This window comes from Lutra lutra, chromosome 12 (assembly GCF_902655055.1).
Source record: "Lutra lutra chromosome 12, mLutLut1.2, whole genome shotgun sequence".
NCBI lineage: Eukaryota > Metazoa > Chordata > Mammalia > Carnivora > Mustelidae > Lutra > Lutra lutra.
In genome coordinates this window covers 41,421,748-41,440,669 of record NC_062289.1, presented here as the reverse complement: position 1 = coordinate 41,440,669, position 18,922 = coordinate 41,421,748, and the positions used below count along the sequence as shown (strand labels likewise).

At 36.6% G+C, this 18,922-nt stretch overlaps 1 long non-coding RNA gene across 1 annotated transcript in view; it reads right to left on the bottom strand.

The window, feature by feature from the left end:
• Positions 1-18,922, bottom strand: part of LOC125082157 (uncharacterized) — a 238,107-nt gene that overhangs the window by 29,662 nt on the left and 189,523 nt on the right. The window contains exon 3 of the long non-coding RNA XR_007121901.1: positions 8,998-9,127. This is a non-coding gene — a long non-coding RNA (uncharacterized LOC125082157). The remainder of the gene's footprint in view (positions 1-8,997; positions 9,128-18,922) is intronic.

The following is an 18,922-nucleotide window of genomic DNA, read 5'->3' as shown; positions in this document are numbered from 1 at the left end:
TAAGGACAGGTAAATGATAGTCTCATCTTCCACAGAAGGAACTTAATAGATTATATCTCAGTATTTAAACTAATGAATACATTATAAAATTTGGAAGAAATCTCAGAAGAAACAGACTTGAATGTGGGTTACCCTGGTAGATAGGAACCCAGGTGAATTAGCATTAGGCGTGAGATTGCTTACATGTCTCATATATACTTTATCATTTTATTTCACATTTTAAAGCATATTGTGGATTTTTGTTAATAAATAGGGACCAGCAGTTCAGACACTTAGATATAAATCTTTGTCCCGGTCTGGTTATTCAGTAGCACAAACAGGTTCACTGAGTTCCATGAACTGCACCCCCAAAATTCCAGGGCAGTTTTTAGAATAAAATAAAGAATCTCCAAGTTACTCCTACCAGGATACACCTTGGCACTTCGGCATGTCTTGGGCAGGTTCTCTGAACCCGAAAGTCTTACATTCTTGACAAGTCACAGCATGACTACATCTTCTCCCCATTTCAAGGACTCTAAAGACTTGTGCTCAACCAGACTCCCACCCCCCAGCTCCTTCTTAAATGGATTCTGCAAAGGCTGAGAAATAGCAGGGCCCAACGTGTCCCAAAATCTTTAAGAAATTTTCCAGATAAGAAGGGGAATTTTCAAGGCGTCTATGGATCTCCTAGGATTTTAGAGACTCAAGTCTCAAGTTTCAATATAAATGTCCTTGAGATAATTCTGAATGACCAACAGAAGAGATGGCTGTACGTGCCCAAAGCCAGGAGGATGAGAGGTCACACTCCCTTATGGCATGGTGTATCTATTGAGCTGAGGACAGAAGAATGTGATTTCTTCTTAATTCAAATTTGTGTCTATGTATCTGACAAATGTTTTTACCAAAAATTTAAAACCTTTATTCACACTTTAAAAAACTGACTATGTTTGTCTAATTTTTCTTAAAACTAGAACTTTTAAAAATTTGTATACAAATTAAATGCAAACAGAAGATTGTTTAAAGCAAATGGTGTCTGGCATTGTGTTTTAGCACATCTCTGTCTTCCTTTATCTCATCACAGTTGCTATTTACAAAGCAAACTGCACCTCCTTAACATTTCACACTCTGAAAACCAGATCCGCATTCTTCTCTTATCAGGGGCTGGTCCCCTGCACTCAACTTAATGTTTAACTAAAGTAACTCAGACTACTTTTATTTATTTAATATGCTTTGCTTCTCTGAGAAGAGAATTTGTACATTGAGCTGTGCTGCATACACCTTTTATTTAGGTGTGTATACATGTTTTATATTTATAAATACACATAATTACAATCTCCAGCCTATTTGAGCTAGTTACAAATGGATAGAGTAACTACCTGCCTACAACCTCACAGTTTGAAAATAACTAATCTCCTATTAACTCAAATTACCAAAAGATGTAATCATATTTTTGCCAATTTATATCTGTATATAATGAGTCCTAAATTTGAAAAATATTAGTTGAGTCTTTTATTTTCATTAGCACCTTGATATTGGGTGAGGTTTCAAATTAAAAGGGTAAAACCCTAGTTGTTCTAATGGAGGTGATCATTTTCCCTCTTCAGCTGGTTACTGGGTATTTAATTATCTAAAATCTTAATGTAAAACCCTTGACTGTAGTGACCTACAGGGAGTTTTGTGGTTTAGATTTTGGGCTGCTATTTCTGCTCATCAATGAGAGAGTCCTGAGCCACCATGGAATGATGTGGAGCCCTCTGATTCATCGTTAGTCATTAACTCTGTTATTTCTGCACACCAAAATAAAATAAGATAAAATAAAAATAGATAAAATAAAAAATCAGTGTTGAGGTAGAATTTACACAGAAAAGAATGCAAAAATCTTAGTTGTACAGCTCAATGAATTTTGACATATATATATATATATATATATATATATATATATCCCTGTAACCCATATCAACATCAAGGTATAGAACATATCTATCCCACTAGAGATTTTCTCCATGTCCCTTTCCAATCAATAGCCCTTATTTATCCCAGAGTTAACTACTTTTTTGATTTCTATCACCATATATTAGTTTTGCATAATTTGTGCATGAACTCCATACAAATAAAATTATAAAGTCTCTAAAATAATGTATACATGCGTGTGTACATAATGTGTGTGCACATGAGTGTACACATGTGTATCTGTGCATATTATGTTTCTATGGATACCATTGTCCAAATAGTTATTTAAGAGAGAGGTAGGTGTTTAAAGGTGAAGTGGAAAACAATGACTAATTCTATGTAATTACTGCATAATTTCAAAGAGTGCAGTTAGCATTTGTTCTTCTTTTTATTTTTTTAAAGATTTTTAAAAATTATTATTTATGAGTTGGAGCAGGGGCAGGGGGAGAAGCAGGCTCCCCACTGAGCAGGGAGCATGAAAACCCAGGACCCTGGGATCCTGACCTGAGCTGAAGGCAGATGCTTAACCGACTGAGCCACCCAGGTGCCCCAACATTTGTTCTTCTTGTTTAAAAAAAAAAAAAATCTAATAAGGTAATATACATAGGCATGTATGTTTCAGAAAAATGTTATTTCCCTAGAAACATAAATTTAATGTTCCTACACACAGAAAGATGTTTAGAGAAATGCTTTTTAATTATTATTCATCTGTGATTTTAGTCTTCAGGACGTGATAACAATTGAGAAAATTTGAGGAGTTCATTGTCAATGGCAAAATTCTATAGCAAAAATCCTTAGCTTTAGGTAGATTCACATTTGTAATAAACTATGACCTGGGACAAACTTCAAAACAATTACTAATATTTCAACCCAATATTGAATGAAAGATGATTTTTAAATAAAAGCATAACTTTCTTCAGCATACCTTGTAGAATTAATGAAGCATGACTATATTTACAGTCACATAATTAAAAGCCCTAAGATATTGTAAGTAAATTGCTCTATCACTTAATCCCTTTTAAGACTGAACGATATTTATTTATTTATGCAACCACTTATAGTGATGTATGTATTTTGCTGAGTCAGGGATAATATTTTAAAATATATAAAATGCACATATCTTAATAAAAATGATGCTCTTTTACTGAATGGAATAACACATCCCACTTTAAATACTTTCCAAAATAGAATTTTTCAAAAATATCAAGAGCACCATTCAACTCGCTGTTATCAGGTGAAAGAAAATCATAATATGAGTACAGGGAATTTGAATGCCCCCTAAACAGAAATGAATTCTCCAATACAACAGATACAAATTATTGTAAGGTGAAGTTTCCTGAAGGTGGCAGCATCCTAAGCAAATCTGTCTTCAACATTTGCAGCCTGCTGTACTTACTCATGAAGTATTATATTTGCTGGTTAAAATGGCTAGTAATATTATAAACCATTATTAATTATGAAAACAACATAGTTATCATCATCATAATGATGTGATCTCTAAAGGATTCCTACTTAAAGCATAGTTTATGCTTTCAAATATCTTTTATACTCAATACAAAAATCTTTGTGAAGGTTTTTTCTATCTGTAAAGATTTCTATTTCCTGATTCACTACATGAATTTTCTTACTAATACATGTCAGCAAAGTGATGAGGTGACAGAGATACATTTCAAAATTCCAGTTTCCAACTCTGAATCATTTTCTTATCAGAGAAAAATATTTTTAATGCCATTTTCTGCATTATATTTCTTAAAGCAGGAGCAAAATCATCATGATGAATATTATGATTATGATTCTTGAAACTACGTACAGTCCCATAAATGAAGAGGGAAATTCTAATTTAAACATCAGGTTTTAAAGTACTTATTCAATTCAATTCAGTTTTAAATGAGAACCCATAAACTTTTTTTTTGCCTGCCAATAAAATATTATTTGATGGCATATTTTTGAAGCTATAAAGCTCTCTCTCTCTACAGATGGTTATGGCTGTTATCATTATTATTAAAAGGCAAGTTTCCTGACCTATACTTTGTGATTAGGGACTCTTGTAGGAAGAAATAGTTCATTATTAAGGCCAATCATGCCATCCCTGATTAAATAACCCATCAAAGATCAAAGTCCCCTCAAGGGAAATGCCAGCCTGCAGGAACAACTGAAACATAGAGTTCATTAATAAGAATGGCATAATTGGGGGCGCCTGGGTGGCTCAGTGGTTAAGCATCTGCCTTCAGCTCAGGTCACGATCCCAGTGTCCTGGGATCGAGCCCCACATCGAGCCCCACATCAGGCTCCCTGCTCAGCGGGAAGCCTGCTTCTCCCTCTCCACTCCCCTGTTTGTGTTCCCTCTGTCAAATAAATAAATAAATAAATAAATAAATAAATAAATAAATAGAATCATATAATCGCCAGATCTTTCGATTTTTCCCATCAGGTGTACCTAAATTCTGCCTCACTCGTACAAGTCCTGAAGAGGGAACAAGAATTTTCTCAGTAATAAATCTCAACAAGTAATTTCTCTGTAATGACAGCCACTAATCTTTTGCCGTATCCTTCATCAATAGAGGTCCTCTGGATGTAGACATTTTTCTTTTAAAATGAGATGTGTCTCTCCATTCCTAAACATTTATTGGTTGATTTGCAGTTACTTGTTTGTTATTCCATATCCAGACATGTGGATAGATGCCTAAATTCTATAGTGTTTGTCAATACCTTCTATCTAAAATTCAATACCATGTTTAATAAATTAGATTGCCATGGGATCAAATGTTATTTTAGAAAACCAATGAAGCCTTTTGTGTTACAGGCATAAAGACCTGGTGTTTCTTTGCAGATGGTAACTTGCAAACCAGCTAATCCATATATAACCACGTGATTTAGCAAAGAGAAAGTCCCTGGAAGTCCCAGGCAATGCCAACAACTTTCTTTCCTAAGACTTTCCTCAACCAGAGTTTTCCCCTCTATCCCGATTGCATTTTTTTTTAATCTTCCTTCATTCTGTTTCTTTCCTTTTCTCTCCTGCATATCATTCTTCTTTCTTACACTTACTTATTTTTTCTTTCTTCACCTTGTTCCTTCCCTTTTCAGTTTCTGAGTCTTTGAGCCTAGGGGATATTAGGGGTTTTCCTGGAGTATTATCTGAAGGCTGGAGAAAAGCACCAGGACTGGACTTGAACTCACAGAAGCAACAACAGCAAGACTCTGGGTGATGATGGGCAATGGCTGGAGTAATGATTTATCTGGATGTTATTGAATAAGGGGGAAGAAGAGAATATGGAGACGAGGAAAGGTCTATGCAGTCTACTAATAAACTGAAAACCAAAAATTTCCAACATATTCATGCCATACAGCTGCTTTTTTGTGTATTTGAGATTAGCAAGTTAAAAATTCTTAGAAGATTTGGTCCAAATTCCTCAGCTAGTGTCACAGGGTCATATTAACACCCAGCCAGCACATTATACATACAGATGAAGATGGGCTCCTTTATTTTACGCTTTGCTAAACAAGTCTTGAAAAAGAGAAAATTTAGGGATGCCTCGGTCGTTCAGTTGGTTAAGTGGCTGCCTTCGGCTCAGGTCATGATCCCAGCGTCCTGGGATTGAGTCCCACATCGGGCTCCTTGCTCAGCGGGGAGCCTGCTTCTCCCTCTGCCTCTGCCTGCCACTCTGTCTGCCTGTGCTCTCTCTCTCTGACAAGTAAATAAATAAAATCTTTAAAAAGAGAGAGAGAAAGAGAGGAAATTTATGAAAAGAATGGGAAAGATATTTTAACAAAAATTGGGTCACTTAAGCATGAGTGATATAACAGAAGATAGAAATATAAAAAAGAGAAAATGACATGATTTCTGCACGGGGAACTTGAGAGAAATAAGAAAGAAGCAAAAGTTGAAACATAAAAAACAAGGGGAGAATTCATATAAGCAATTAACAACTACCCTGGGAGATAGAGGACACAGGCAAGAAAAAAATAATAACCAGGATTATAATGTTGGGGAATGACAGAGAGAAGGAGAAATGATGTAGAGGCCAGAAAAAAAAAAAAATCTCAGTGATCAGAATTGTAAGAAGAAATAAATTTGGAAAATAACATAGAGGAAGAAGCAGTAAGTTTTTTCATGAGTTGAAAAAAAAAAGGGTAGGTCATATCATCTGCCAAGTGAAGAAGATTTGGACATTTGGGAAGGACAGAAGAAATTCAGTAACTGTTGTGCGAGGAAGTCAGTTTTGCCATAAACCAAGTAGAGTGAAAACCACTGGTTCTAGCCAACAAGTTGATTTCACGCCAAGCATAAAAGGGCAACACATACATAATTTAATTATCACTGAAAACAGAGATGACACTAATTGTATTTTAAACTCCCTAATCTCATGGAATGTGTAATAAGCGAATTGTGGACAGCATCAAGCTCATTTCTGGAGCTCAACTGAAGTCACACAATACAACAACAAAGTTAGCAAGAAGGAATGTGTGTTATTAGTCCATGCTAGCTAGCTACCTAGAAATTTTTGGTACTCTGCATTTGAGACAAATTTATTTCCTGATCTCTCCTGCAATATCGAGGTCTATATGCAATTTGCTGCCAAAGTGAAAAGGAAAAGAAGAGGCAGGGCAGAGACACCCTCAGCGTCCCTCCCTCCTCCTTTGCCCACGGGTACAACAGCTTGGTCACACCAAAGGTGCAGTGCCCAGAGCCACCACCCACTAACAAATGTCCCATTAGAAACTGACTCTCCTCTCTGGGCTTCCAGTACAAGGAAATGAGGACACAAGAACGTAATGTAAACTCTTAGTTTCTACGATTGGTGAGTGAGTAATAGCCCACCATGTTTGACCTCTTCAGGTATAGCCGTTGTGTCAGAGGAATCCCATTTACATAAAGGCTCCCAGGTTCTTAGATAGAGTGGGTAAACATTGGACCTTATTGCCAGGTTTTCCTGTGGCTGAGTCAGAAGTCCAGGGAGAGGGTTTTTGTGGTTTTTTTGTTTTTGATTTGTTTTCCTTCAAACTTTAGGAAAGCCGCCTTAGGGTTATTCTTCCAGACAGAGAAGAGTAAACGTACATGCTTCTGGCCACACAAAAGCAGGATCTTGAGTTTGGGAAAAGGGCTTTATAGTGTATTTTGCTAACCTGCTTCCCTTAGACAGTTCTAAAGAGATTCAAAAAGTTCTTTATAAAAGCTGTTCGGACTCATAGGGAAAGTTTAATTAGTTTTTAAACTAACATATGATATAAATATGGGCTAGCTATGATGCCTATGAAAAGTACACCTATCACATGCATATGGCTCAATGAATTTTTATCAGGTAACTATATCCTGTGTAACTAGTCCTCTGATCATGATCTAGAACATGAAGGCCCTCTGTCACTAACTTCAAATGTAACTACTAGCTTGAATTCTTTTTTATTTATTTATTTATTTATTTATTTATTTATTTATTTATTTATTCATTTATTTGACAGACAGAGATCACAAGTAGGCAGAGAGGCAGGCAGAGAGAGAGAGAGGAGGAAGCAGGCTCCCCACTGAGCAGAGTCCGATGTGGGGCTCGATCCCAGGACCCCAGGATCATGACCCAAGCCGAAGACAGAGGCCTTAACCCACTGAGCCACCCAGGCACCCCTTGAATTCTTTTTTTTTAAAGATTTTATTTATTTATTTGACACAGAGAGAAAGCACATGAACAAGCAGGGAAAGTGGCAGGCAGAGGGAGAAGCAGGCTCCCCACTGAGCCCAGAGCCCAATGAGGGGCTTGATTCCAGGACCCTGGGATCATGACCTGAGCCGAAGGCAGATGCTTAACCCACTGAGCCACCCAGGTGCCCTGAGCTTTTGTCAATTTAAATAAATGAAACAATGCTGTATGTTCTTTTCTGTATCTGGCTTCTTCCACCCAATATTATGTTTGTATAATTCATTCATATGTTTGGGGGTAGTTATTGATTAGTTATTCTCATTGCTGTATAGTATTCCACTATATGAATACATTGTCATATATTATCCATTCTATTATTGATAGACATTTGAGCAATTTCTAGTTTGGGGATATGACACATAGTAGTTCCTCCACAAACACTCCCATATGTCTTTCAGTGCATATATTCATTCATTTATGACAGATATATATCAAAGAGATGGTATTAGTAAACCACAGGGTAAGTACATGTTCATTTATTTTAGTAAATAGCACCAAACAATTTTCCAAAGTGTTTCTAACAATTTACATTCCAAATGTAATGTGTGAGAGTTCCAATTGCTCTACATTTTTGACAACCCTCAATATTTTCTGCCTTTCTATTTTATCCTTTCTGGTGGGTGACCATGGAGTTTAGAGCTATACTCTAATGCTGATTGAAGAGTCTTGGACCCAGATCTTAAAAATTCCAATTGTGATGTATTTAGGTCCCATATCCCACCTTAGTATTTAGCACCTTTTTGGTAAATGAAAGTCAATAAACTTTTTAGACATTTACCCAGCAAGCCAACTTTACCCATCAACAAAGTCTCTGAAAAACAGCGGAGGTGTCAAATCTTCAACTCAATCACACTGAATAAACCTGCACTTTCAAGGATATATATATTTTTTCAAATAATTTCATTTTTCTATCTAATATTTTACCTTTAAAGATTTTTTTTTTTTTTTTTTGACAGAGAACAGAGCAGAGAGCCTAATGTGGGGCTTGATCCCAGGACTCTGGGATCATGACCCGAGATGAAGGCAGAGGCTTTAACCCACTGAGCCACCCAGGGGCCCCATAATCATTTTACTTTTAATTAGTCTAATTATCTGCTCTTTTAGAGATCTATCCAGAATGGTTTGGTGATTTCCAAAGCTGAAAAAGGACCCATTAAAAATTTTTCTCTAGATTAAAATATTATTCATTAAATAACTACTACCTGATATTTACTGTGATAATTATCAGTAATGCAAAAATTAATAAAATACAGTCTTTTTTTCAGCAATTCACAACTAAAGAGAAAGATAGTAATAGCTAACATTGTTTGAGTGCATGCACTTCACAAATACTATCTAATTTAATCTTTATCACAAACATTGGAGTAGGTTCTCTTACTGTTAAAGATGAGAAAACTGAGGCACAGCAATGTGAAGGAACTTCTTGAGGTAGCAGTGATGTAGAAATGGGATCAAATCCAGCAAGTCTGATTCCAGAGTACCCTTTCAACCATTACAACATCCTCTAACTCTATCAAAAGACAGAATAGGATATGTGCTTAAAAATAGGGCTAATGACAAAGTTATCTGAAAGGTACAAGTAGGAGAAATAAATTCTGTAACATACACTCCAAATAACAAATATTGAGTGGGTGTTAAATTAGATGAATAAATAATTGAACAGTGGTTAAGTAAAGATATTTTAAAATTAGTACTCCAAAAGTATTTGAAAAATATTTGTCTTTTCTCACAAAGAATCATAACTTGTAACAATCTTGAGATGACGTGTTATATCCAAGGAGTGCCAAAAATATTTTCAATGATGGTGACAACTATGTTGTGGTGAAATCGGCCCAAGAAAACAGTTACTAGCTTTATAAACTATGCAATGTGTTTGGGAATAATATATTTCAAGAATAATAAAGAAGCTCATATCATAGTTCTTCCATTTCTGGAAATTTGTTCATTTATTTATTCAACAGATTTTTATTGAGTAGCCATGCTAAAGGCCTAGAACATAGGTATCAGCAATAAATACTCCCTTCCTTCAAGAAGCTAATATATAGGGGCGCCTGGGTAGCTCAGTTGGTTAAGCGACTGCCTTCGGCTCAGGTCATGATCCCGGAGTCTTGGGATCGAGTCCCACATCGGGCTCCCAGCTCCATGGGGAGTCTGCTTCTCCCTCTGACCTCCCCTCTCATGCTCTCTCTCTGTCTCTCAAATAAATAAATTAAAAAAAAAGAAGCTAATATATAAAGTGAGGGTAGACTTGGGGGGAGGGAAATACTATCTTTTAGTTTAATAATGGCCATCCTAAGGAAGCCATTTAAAACAGCAAAGAGAGGGTCGCCTGGGTGGCTCAGTCCTTAAGCATCTGCCTTCAGATCAGGTCATGATCCCAGAGTCCTGGGATTAAGCCCCACATTAGGCTCCCTGCTCAGCGGGAAGCCTGTTTCTCCTCCCACTCCCCCTGCTTGTGTTCCCTCTCTCATTGTGTCTCTGAATACATAAATAAAATCTAAATAAATAAATAAATAAAACAGCAAAGAGAAATTTATGGATATGTTAATGGGACATCTATATAACAAAGCAAAATTGAAGGGGAAAGAAGTCAAAAACCCAAAATATATTGGTTTAATAAGACAGTTTATTTTTTAAATTTTTTGTTTTTAAATATTTCATTTATTTATTTGTCAAAGAGATACCACAAGAAGGATGAGTGGTAGGCAGAGGGAGAAGAAGACTTCCTGCTGAGCAAGGAGCCTGATGGGGCACTTGACCCCAGGACAATGGGATCATGACCTGAGCCCAAGGTAGATGCTTAACTGATTGAGCCACCCAGGCTTCTCTTATGAGACAATTTAATGAGAGAATTCTGATAAGGATAGACTATCACAATACTTTTAAAAATGCAAAATCATATTCACTAAAAATATTATGAAGTAGATGATTTATACAATATGATTATTACATGTAAAAATACATAGATAAAGATAATAGATAAAAACTGATCACCTCAACTAAGAGAGCATTTTAATTAAAAATAGCATTTAATGTTATGTTTTTTCTCTAATAAAAGGTAAACTACTTCTATAGTTTCTGAAAAATGGAAGTCAAAAACTATTCAGATTATAGGATTATAGAGATTCTGCCTAAATACTAAGGTAAAATTTGATGTGTTAAAATTGTCTTTGCACCATATCTTCCAAGTTCAAAATTCTTCTCAGTTATAATCACTACAAACAAAATACTCCTGTTAAATAAGTGGGTGTTGGTTGGTGGCTATTGCCATATTTTTCAGGTGAGAAAAATGAAACCAATTACTTCAGTGATGTGTCATTTGCTAGTTATAGGAGCAGAGAGGCCTCTTTATTTCGAGTCAATAATGATTTCCAATGCGCTCACTACTCTCTAATCAAAACTGTTTAAACCTAACTTTTTCTTTGTCTGCCTAACTCTGAATATGGAGCACTGTGCTTTTTCCACCAGAGATTATTTTATACCACTATAAAGTTACTCTGGAAGTCCAACTATGAGTCTGCTTTGTATAAAGTGGAGAAACAAAATTCGGAAAATGAATTTGAACTAGTAGAACTTCTCAAGAAGATAAAATCCCAGGAGGTTTTATTTTCAATCTATATGCACACAACATATTTTCATGATCAAAGCAAGGTAACTCTCAGAATTATACCATAATCAGATCAACTTTTCACCGTTGATCTGTGCTGTTATTAGCTGGAATAATACTCTAAGACTTCAAAATCATGGCTGAAAATCCTTGTAACTAATTACACTTGTGAATTAAATAACGATTTTTGGGTGGTGCCTTTTTGTTTTTTCCTCCAAAGCTATTTGTAGCTGTACCAATAAAATTGATGGGTAGAATTTGACCTCTCACTCATAACTTTGAAAACAAACATCCCATGCACATTAGACAACTATCTATAACAATTATGTTGGCCTCTGCTTTAAAGCAAATATTGTATTAAAGAAAGTTGTTACATACTCTAATGTTTCCATAAAAAAAAACCTTTAACTCTGTAAAAGTTGGAAAAGAAAGTTTTATTTCCAAATAAGATTTATTTTTAATTTCTCAAAGAAAACCACCTCATATCATTAGTAATTTGACTTGGCATAGTCTAATCAGAAAACTGAAACAAATCTCTTTATTTTAAAAGAATTATGTATTCTAAGTATTAAGAAGATCAAATTTTCAAGAATTATATCTGTCTATGATATATGTCTATATTGTGAGATAGAAATCATAACACTAATACTTTTTGCATTCTTTAAAAATAATGATTAATAAGAAAAGTAATAATGGTATTAACATTATATTTCTTACTAATGTTCATCCTTGTGATCTCAGCATGTTTGAATATTTAGTTACCTCTGCTTGTCTTTTTTCCTGTTCACTTGATTACCCACTCCCAAGCCTGTATTTTAATTAATTTTAATCAGGGTAGATTAATAAATCCCAGCTTGTTCATGGGAACCAACTGATTCAGAATGAATCTTTCCTAATTGTTTTGTGTTCACATGGGTGTTCACTTTGGCTCCTCCCCAAGCTTCCAGCCAAGGGGGAAAATTACCTTTCCACGCCCAACTAAAAACAGAGTCAAAGAATAATTCCTTTGGTGAGCAGCGTCACTGAATAAGCAGTTTTAGTGTGGTGTGTGTGTATTTTTTTTAATGAAAATCTGTATGTAGATTAAGTCAACAAAGTATTTTTCACATAGAATACCAGATCCTGTTGTTGCCTTTTTTTTTTTTTTTTTTTTAGAAATCACATTCTGAAATTTATAATCTTTATTACCAAGTTTTATACATCTCAAAGGACATGTTTTTCTCCTGGATGAAATAGTTTTCTTAAAAAGCAAACTAGAATTCTTTTCCCAGCCCATGTTTTGTGTCCTTCACTTCTAATCTTCCAAAAAATTTTTTGATACTGTCATTTTTTTTAAGATTTTTATTTATTTATTTGACAGAGATCACAAGTAGGCAGAGAGGCAGGCAGAGAGAGAGGAAGGGAAGCAGGCTCACTGCTGAGCAGAGAGCCCAACATGGGGCTCGATCCCAGGACCCTGAGATCATGACCTGAGCTGAAGGCAGAAGCTTTAACCCACTGAGCCACCCAGGCACCCCAATACTGTCATCTTTGATGTTGTTCTAAACGAGAATGTTTTTGAGTTCTTTTCTTTTGTCAAAAGGTAACCATTAGTGCCCCAGTTAAAAAAAAAATCCCGACTGCATTATGACACAGAACTTCTTACCTAATTTCTTGCCTTTCTGATAATAAAAGTCAGAAATCAGTACTTGTCTGGTTTAACCTGGAAAAGTATCCAAGCCCTCCAGAAACGATTGGTACAAGCTTCCTATGTCCGGGATCACTATGCTTTAAGAAAGCAACATAGATGGAGTGCCCATAAAGAGAAAAGAGCAAGATCTCTACGAGCTGAGTTGGTATGTAAGAGGAAGATGAAGAAGCTTTCATAGAATACTGGGGACGTGTTGGTGAGGTCTTAGAGCCTTGGGTTCCTCTCCAAACCCACCTCCGGAAGCAACACCCCCACCCTCTCTCCAAGGTGATGAATGAGACAATCCTCTCATCTCCAGAGTGGTTTCCAGAGTGACGGCTGCCAAAACACTCCACTTGAGGGCTGATAAACATTTCTTAAAAAATGGTGGTTGGGGCGCCTGGGTGGCTCAGTGGGTTAAGCCGCTGCCTTCGGCTCAGGTCATGATCTCGGGGTCCTGGGATTGAGCCCCGAATCGGGCTCTCTGCTCAGCAAGGAGCTTGCTTCCTCCTCTCTCTCTGCCTGCCTCTCTGCCTGCTTGTGATCTCTGTCTGTCAAATAAACAAATAAAATCTTTAAAAAAAAAATGGTGGTGATGACAGAGTGGGTGGGTTTTTGTGATCTGGCTTATGAGAATAGGATTCTAGATGCAGGATTTGTGAGAAGAGGTGAAGAAAATCAATAATATGTGTGGATAAAGGAATACAAACAGACATTTTAAAAAAGTTCTGTCTTCTACAGGGTCAAAGAATTTTGTTTTGACCCAGAAAATAAATGATTTCCTTTCATGTGAAGGTCATTCTGACTTTAGATAAACATATACATATCAAATAGCTATGCCATTTTCAGAGTTTGGGGTAACTCCATAATCCTGCAACTTAAATGTGGTCGTTTTTACCAACCAGCCTCCAGTTTTTGAGAATTTTCCCATTTTATCACATTAGCCAGTTAAGAAAACTAGGTCTCTTCAACTTTCTTTAGGCTAATCCATGATCTCAATCAAACTGGGTAGGCTTCTGTTTTATTTTTCACAGATACAGTAAGTGCAGGATTACATATGCAAGGTCACAAAATCCACATCCTAGTATGAATTAATCTCAGGGAACATTTTAAAAACAGCAGAGTACATCTCTCCATTTCCCTTAACCATGTTTTTTCTTCCCTTATTTAATGTCTTTTTACCATAAATTCTTTATTAAAAAGGGAGACACAAAAATATGCTATTGTAATACTCCCAATTTAAGGGTATATAAATGGTGCTTTCTTTTTTTTTTAATATTTTATTTGTTTATTTCAGACAGAGAGAGAGAGAGAGAGAGAGAGAGAGAGAGAGCATGAGAGGGGAGAAGGTCAGAGGGAGAAGCAGACTCCCCATGGAGCTGGGAGTCCGATGCGGGACTCGATTCTGGGACTCTGTGATCATGACCTGAGCCAAAGGCAGTCACTTAACCAACTGAGCCACCCAGGCACCCAAAAATGCTGCTTTCTAATTGCATTTTTCAATATACAGTAGACTTTGTGCCCAAATATCTTCCATTCCTCCCTTTGTTCCTCCCTCCCTCACTCCCTTCTATGCTTTCTTTCTTTTATAGTTTTCTTTTATTTAGGAAAACGATCCACAAGCATTAACTCCTCACTTCCCATGAATTTACTCTCCATTATTATTTCTTCCTTCTTTGAAAACATTGTTACAATATGAAAAACTCTGTGACTCAATCTTTTTCTTCTAAGAGCTTACATTTGAGTGTGCGTTTGTGTGTGTGCACACATGTATAAAAGAAGGGTGAATACTTAGGAGGAAATGTGTAAACAGTCAACTGCAATTTAAGTCAGAATGAAAACAGCCACAGAGGTATTTCAGATCTGTTCCTTCTGATTGTGAGACATATCCAAAAGGTCAACGGAAGGAGGCAGCCTCTGGGCCTGGAGATGGAAGCCAGGTGCTAAAGTGATGGGCAGAGAATTAGGCGGAGGCGTTCATTTCTGGAGCAGCAGACATAGGGAATGCTGGGGGATATGGAGGGCCCTGGGTGAGGGACCTGAGTTGCCTCTCCATAATTTAGCACATTCCCATTTACTTTTATCTCCAGGGAACTGAATGTTTCCAAGAGATGACCTCGATGACCACACATAATATCAAGTTAATCCCCATACACATTAGTCCTGAATAAGTTGGATTTCATTTCTCTCAGAAAGTAGCCTCTCATCCAAGATTGTTTCCTTTTGTAGTTTAAAGTTTCTTTAGTTTAGACCTTGGGAAGATAATGTTTTGGATGTGGTTTGTGCCTTTATGTACTTTTAAAACCTCATTTAAATAAAAAAGCCTTAAAGCTAAAAGTGTTCAATCCAGAAATCCCCAAAATTTCTTTTCTTTCTTTTAAAAATATATTTATTTGTTTTAGAGGGAAAGAGAGCATGCACGAGAAAGGGAAGGGGCAGAAGGAGAGAGCGACAGAGAAGCAGACTCACAGCTCAGCATGAGCTCCACTTGGGGCTGGATCCCAGAACTCAGATTCCCACTGGAGGTAAAACCAAAAGTGGGAGGCTTAACCAAGTGAGCCACCCAGATGCCCCTCCACAAATTTTCAAGTGGATTTCCCAGGATTACTTTGGCGGTGGGGGGAGGGGGAATCTAAAAGAGATTTCTTTGAATTCTGTGGATTCCCAACATCACTTTCTCCATATTACCCTCCTTATTCTTTGATCACATTTTTTCCCGAAAGGATTAAAAATCATTTATTTCACTTGATTTACTCATTTACACAGCATTTATGATTGCATATTATGTTCTAAGCGCTGTGTGAGAACTCAAGGAGTTTAATGAGTTTTGTTGTTTTGTTATTGTTGTTTTGTCTTGTTTTGCTATTTAGGGAAAATTAAAGCCTAAAACCTAAAAGGGAAAAATGCTCTGTCAGAAGTCCAGAGCATCCCAGGAGCCTATAGAAAGAGTATTTACTGTCTTTCTAGAGATTCAGAGAAGATTCCAAGGCTCAGCCCAAGGTGACTCTTTGGAAATAAGAAGTAGTCAAGCAGAGAGAGCAAAAAGTAGATGCATATAAACTCAAAAGAGAATGTTAAAAACTGTGAGAAACTGAATATGACAAAAAAAAATGTAACCATTTTTCAATAATAAATGTTTGCTGACTGATAGACATGAAAATAACTATTCTTCCCAAGCTTTAACTTTCTAGACTGAATAAATACATTTTATTATATAAACCTACTTTCCCATATAAATACTTGTTATGATTCTACTCTGGATTTTTTCAATATTCTTAGCATATTTGTACATGTTATGTATCCAACAGAACTCAACACTGCAATAAAGTTGATATATAGTTTGAGAGTAGAAGAATATTCACATTGAAATTCTCCAAATATTCTACCATATTTTATCATAGGGTTGCTAGTTGATTTCTGATGTTATTCCAGAAATTAGAAACAAATTTATCCTAGAAGAAGAAACAATAAACCTGAGCTTTAATTCAATGACTAATATGATAGCCGTTGATAACCTCTGATAACCTAACCTCTGATAACCATATGATTCAAATGACAGATTATTTGCTCACTAGTATAACATCTCCTTGACCTCCTATAGACTCTCCCCGCTATACTATGAAACCCTATGGTTTTATATACTATAAAACCTTAAGTAATTATCTACTGGCTTCATGTGCCATTCCATATTAGTAGAATCTGTGGTTCAAAGAGGTCAAGTGACTCTTTCCTTTGATCTTTCCTTCTAGCCAGCAACAGCTGGATTCCTCTGGAAGATTCACAAGGGTCTTATTTGTTATTTGAAAACAACTATAATCCGGTGGTGTTAAAGAATTGAATGTGACCAAAGTTCAAAGCTAAAATGAGCTAACCAAATGCAGCCTTGAGTCTAGCATGACTTTTGCCTTGATACCACATTAGCATCATTACCGATCAAAGTTTCTTAAAATGTGGTTTTTTATTTGGCGGACAGATGGGTCGAGTTGGTGGCAAGGTTTGTGTCTTGTTTTGTTCTGGCGTTTGATGTATTATAGATGCTTGATGCCTTGGCAGCAAAAATTTGATGATAAATACCTGTTTACCTGGCTTAAGGTATCTATTAGTCTTCCCTGTTAAGATTTTACAAAAGATCTTTTCAGAGACAGGAGCTAGAGCACCACTTCTTTTACTCCATAGTTAGTTAGTTCTGTTCACATCAGAGCCTGGGAGTCAATAGGTCATCCTGGAATCGACCTGAGCTTTATAGTCACTCAGAATCTTATTTGAATACCATCTGCCTCACTTCATTCATTCAGCAAATATCTCTTGAGTAACCTTTTTTTTTTTTTTAAGATTTTATTTATTTATTTGACAGACAGAGATCACAAGTAGGCAGAAAGGCAGGCAGAGAGAGAGAGGAAGGGAAGCAGGCTCCCTGCTGAGCAGAGAGCCCGATGCGGGGCTCTATCCCAGGACCCTGGGATCATGACCTGAGCTGAAGGTAGAGGTTTTAACCCACTGAGTCACCCAGGCACCCCTTCCCCCTTTTTCCCCCTTCTTATCTCCACCCCCACACACACCCCACCTCCTCCCACCACCTATTTTCTGTGCTCCCTTGCTCTCATCATTGTCTGAGCAGGCTCTTCCCATGTTACCCCACACTGAACCGGGGGGAAGGGCAGCCCCATTTGAACAACCTGCACAACAACTTCAGAACCAGCAGGTGTCTGGAAAAAAAAAAAATATTCATTATTCTAATTCCCTAAGCCATTTCCCCATAACCCTTTTTTAGATCATTTGAAAAGCAAAATGTTAACTGGAAAGAGTCATGCCCTACTCCCTAAAGTGATAAATATGTCATTTCAGAAAAACAAAATTGTATTTAAGCATTTACCATAATCTATTTTTTTTTCTTTCTTTCTTTTCTTTTCATTTTTTAAAAAATATTTTATTTATTTATCTGACAGAGAGAGAGAGCACAAGCTGGGGAAGGATCAGAGCGGGGGGAGAAGCAGGGTCTCCCTGCCCAGCAGGGAGTTTGATGTGGGACCCTGGGATCATGATGGCAGTGAAAGCAGACACTTAATCCACTGAACCATGCAGGTGCACCAAGAATCTATTTCCAATAGGCTGTTCCTCCAAGGTTTGGAATTACAAAGCAGAGAAGAAATCTCCTTTTTCTTAAGGGAAAAAAAAAAAAAAATCACCATTGAAATGAAAATGGATAATCAGATTTTCCTGTCATCTCAGTCCCAAAGTGGAATGTTATAAATACAAAACAACAACAACAAACAGGCAGTATTTAAAGAATACAGATCTTCAAATCATTTATAGTATTTCTTATTTCAGTAGGTCAATTGGTCATTGAATATTCACGAGCCCTATTAGCCTGTCTCTCTGCTAGGCATTTAGGAAACACATGTGACTAGAATATAGACCTTGCTTTTATGAGTTAACGGTTTCGCATGGAAATAGGTAAACAGGTAATTTACATAACAGAATGTGTTAAGTATTATAATAGAAATGGGTATTGAAACACTAGTTCTTCCTAGGAAGTCAGGAAAGCCTGCAAAGAGAGGTCATTTGAGATGCATTTTATTTTTAATTTATTTATTTAAATTCAATCTAACATATAGTGTACTATTAATTTCAGAACTGATTCATCAGTTGCATATAACACCCAGTGCTCATTCCATCAAGTGCCCTCCTTAATGCCCATCACCTAATTACTCCATTCCCCCTACCTCCCCTCCGGCAACCCTCAGTTTGTTTCCTATAGTTAAGAGTCTCCCTATGTTCATGTTTTGTTTCTTAAATTCCACATATGAGTGAAATCATAGAATTGTCTTTCTCTGACTGATTTATTCGCTTAGCACAATACGTTCTAGTTCCATCCACGTTATTGCAAATGGCAAAATTTCATTCTTTTTGATGGCTGACTAATATCCCATTATATATATAATACCACAACTTTTTCCATATATCTGTTCATGGACATCGGGGCTCTTTCCATAGTTTGGTTATTATAGACATTGCCTCTATAAACAC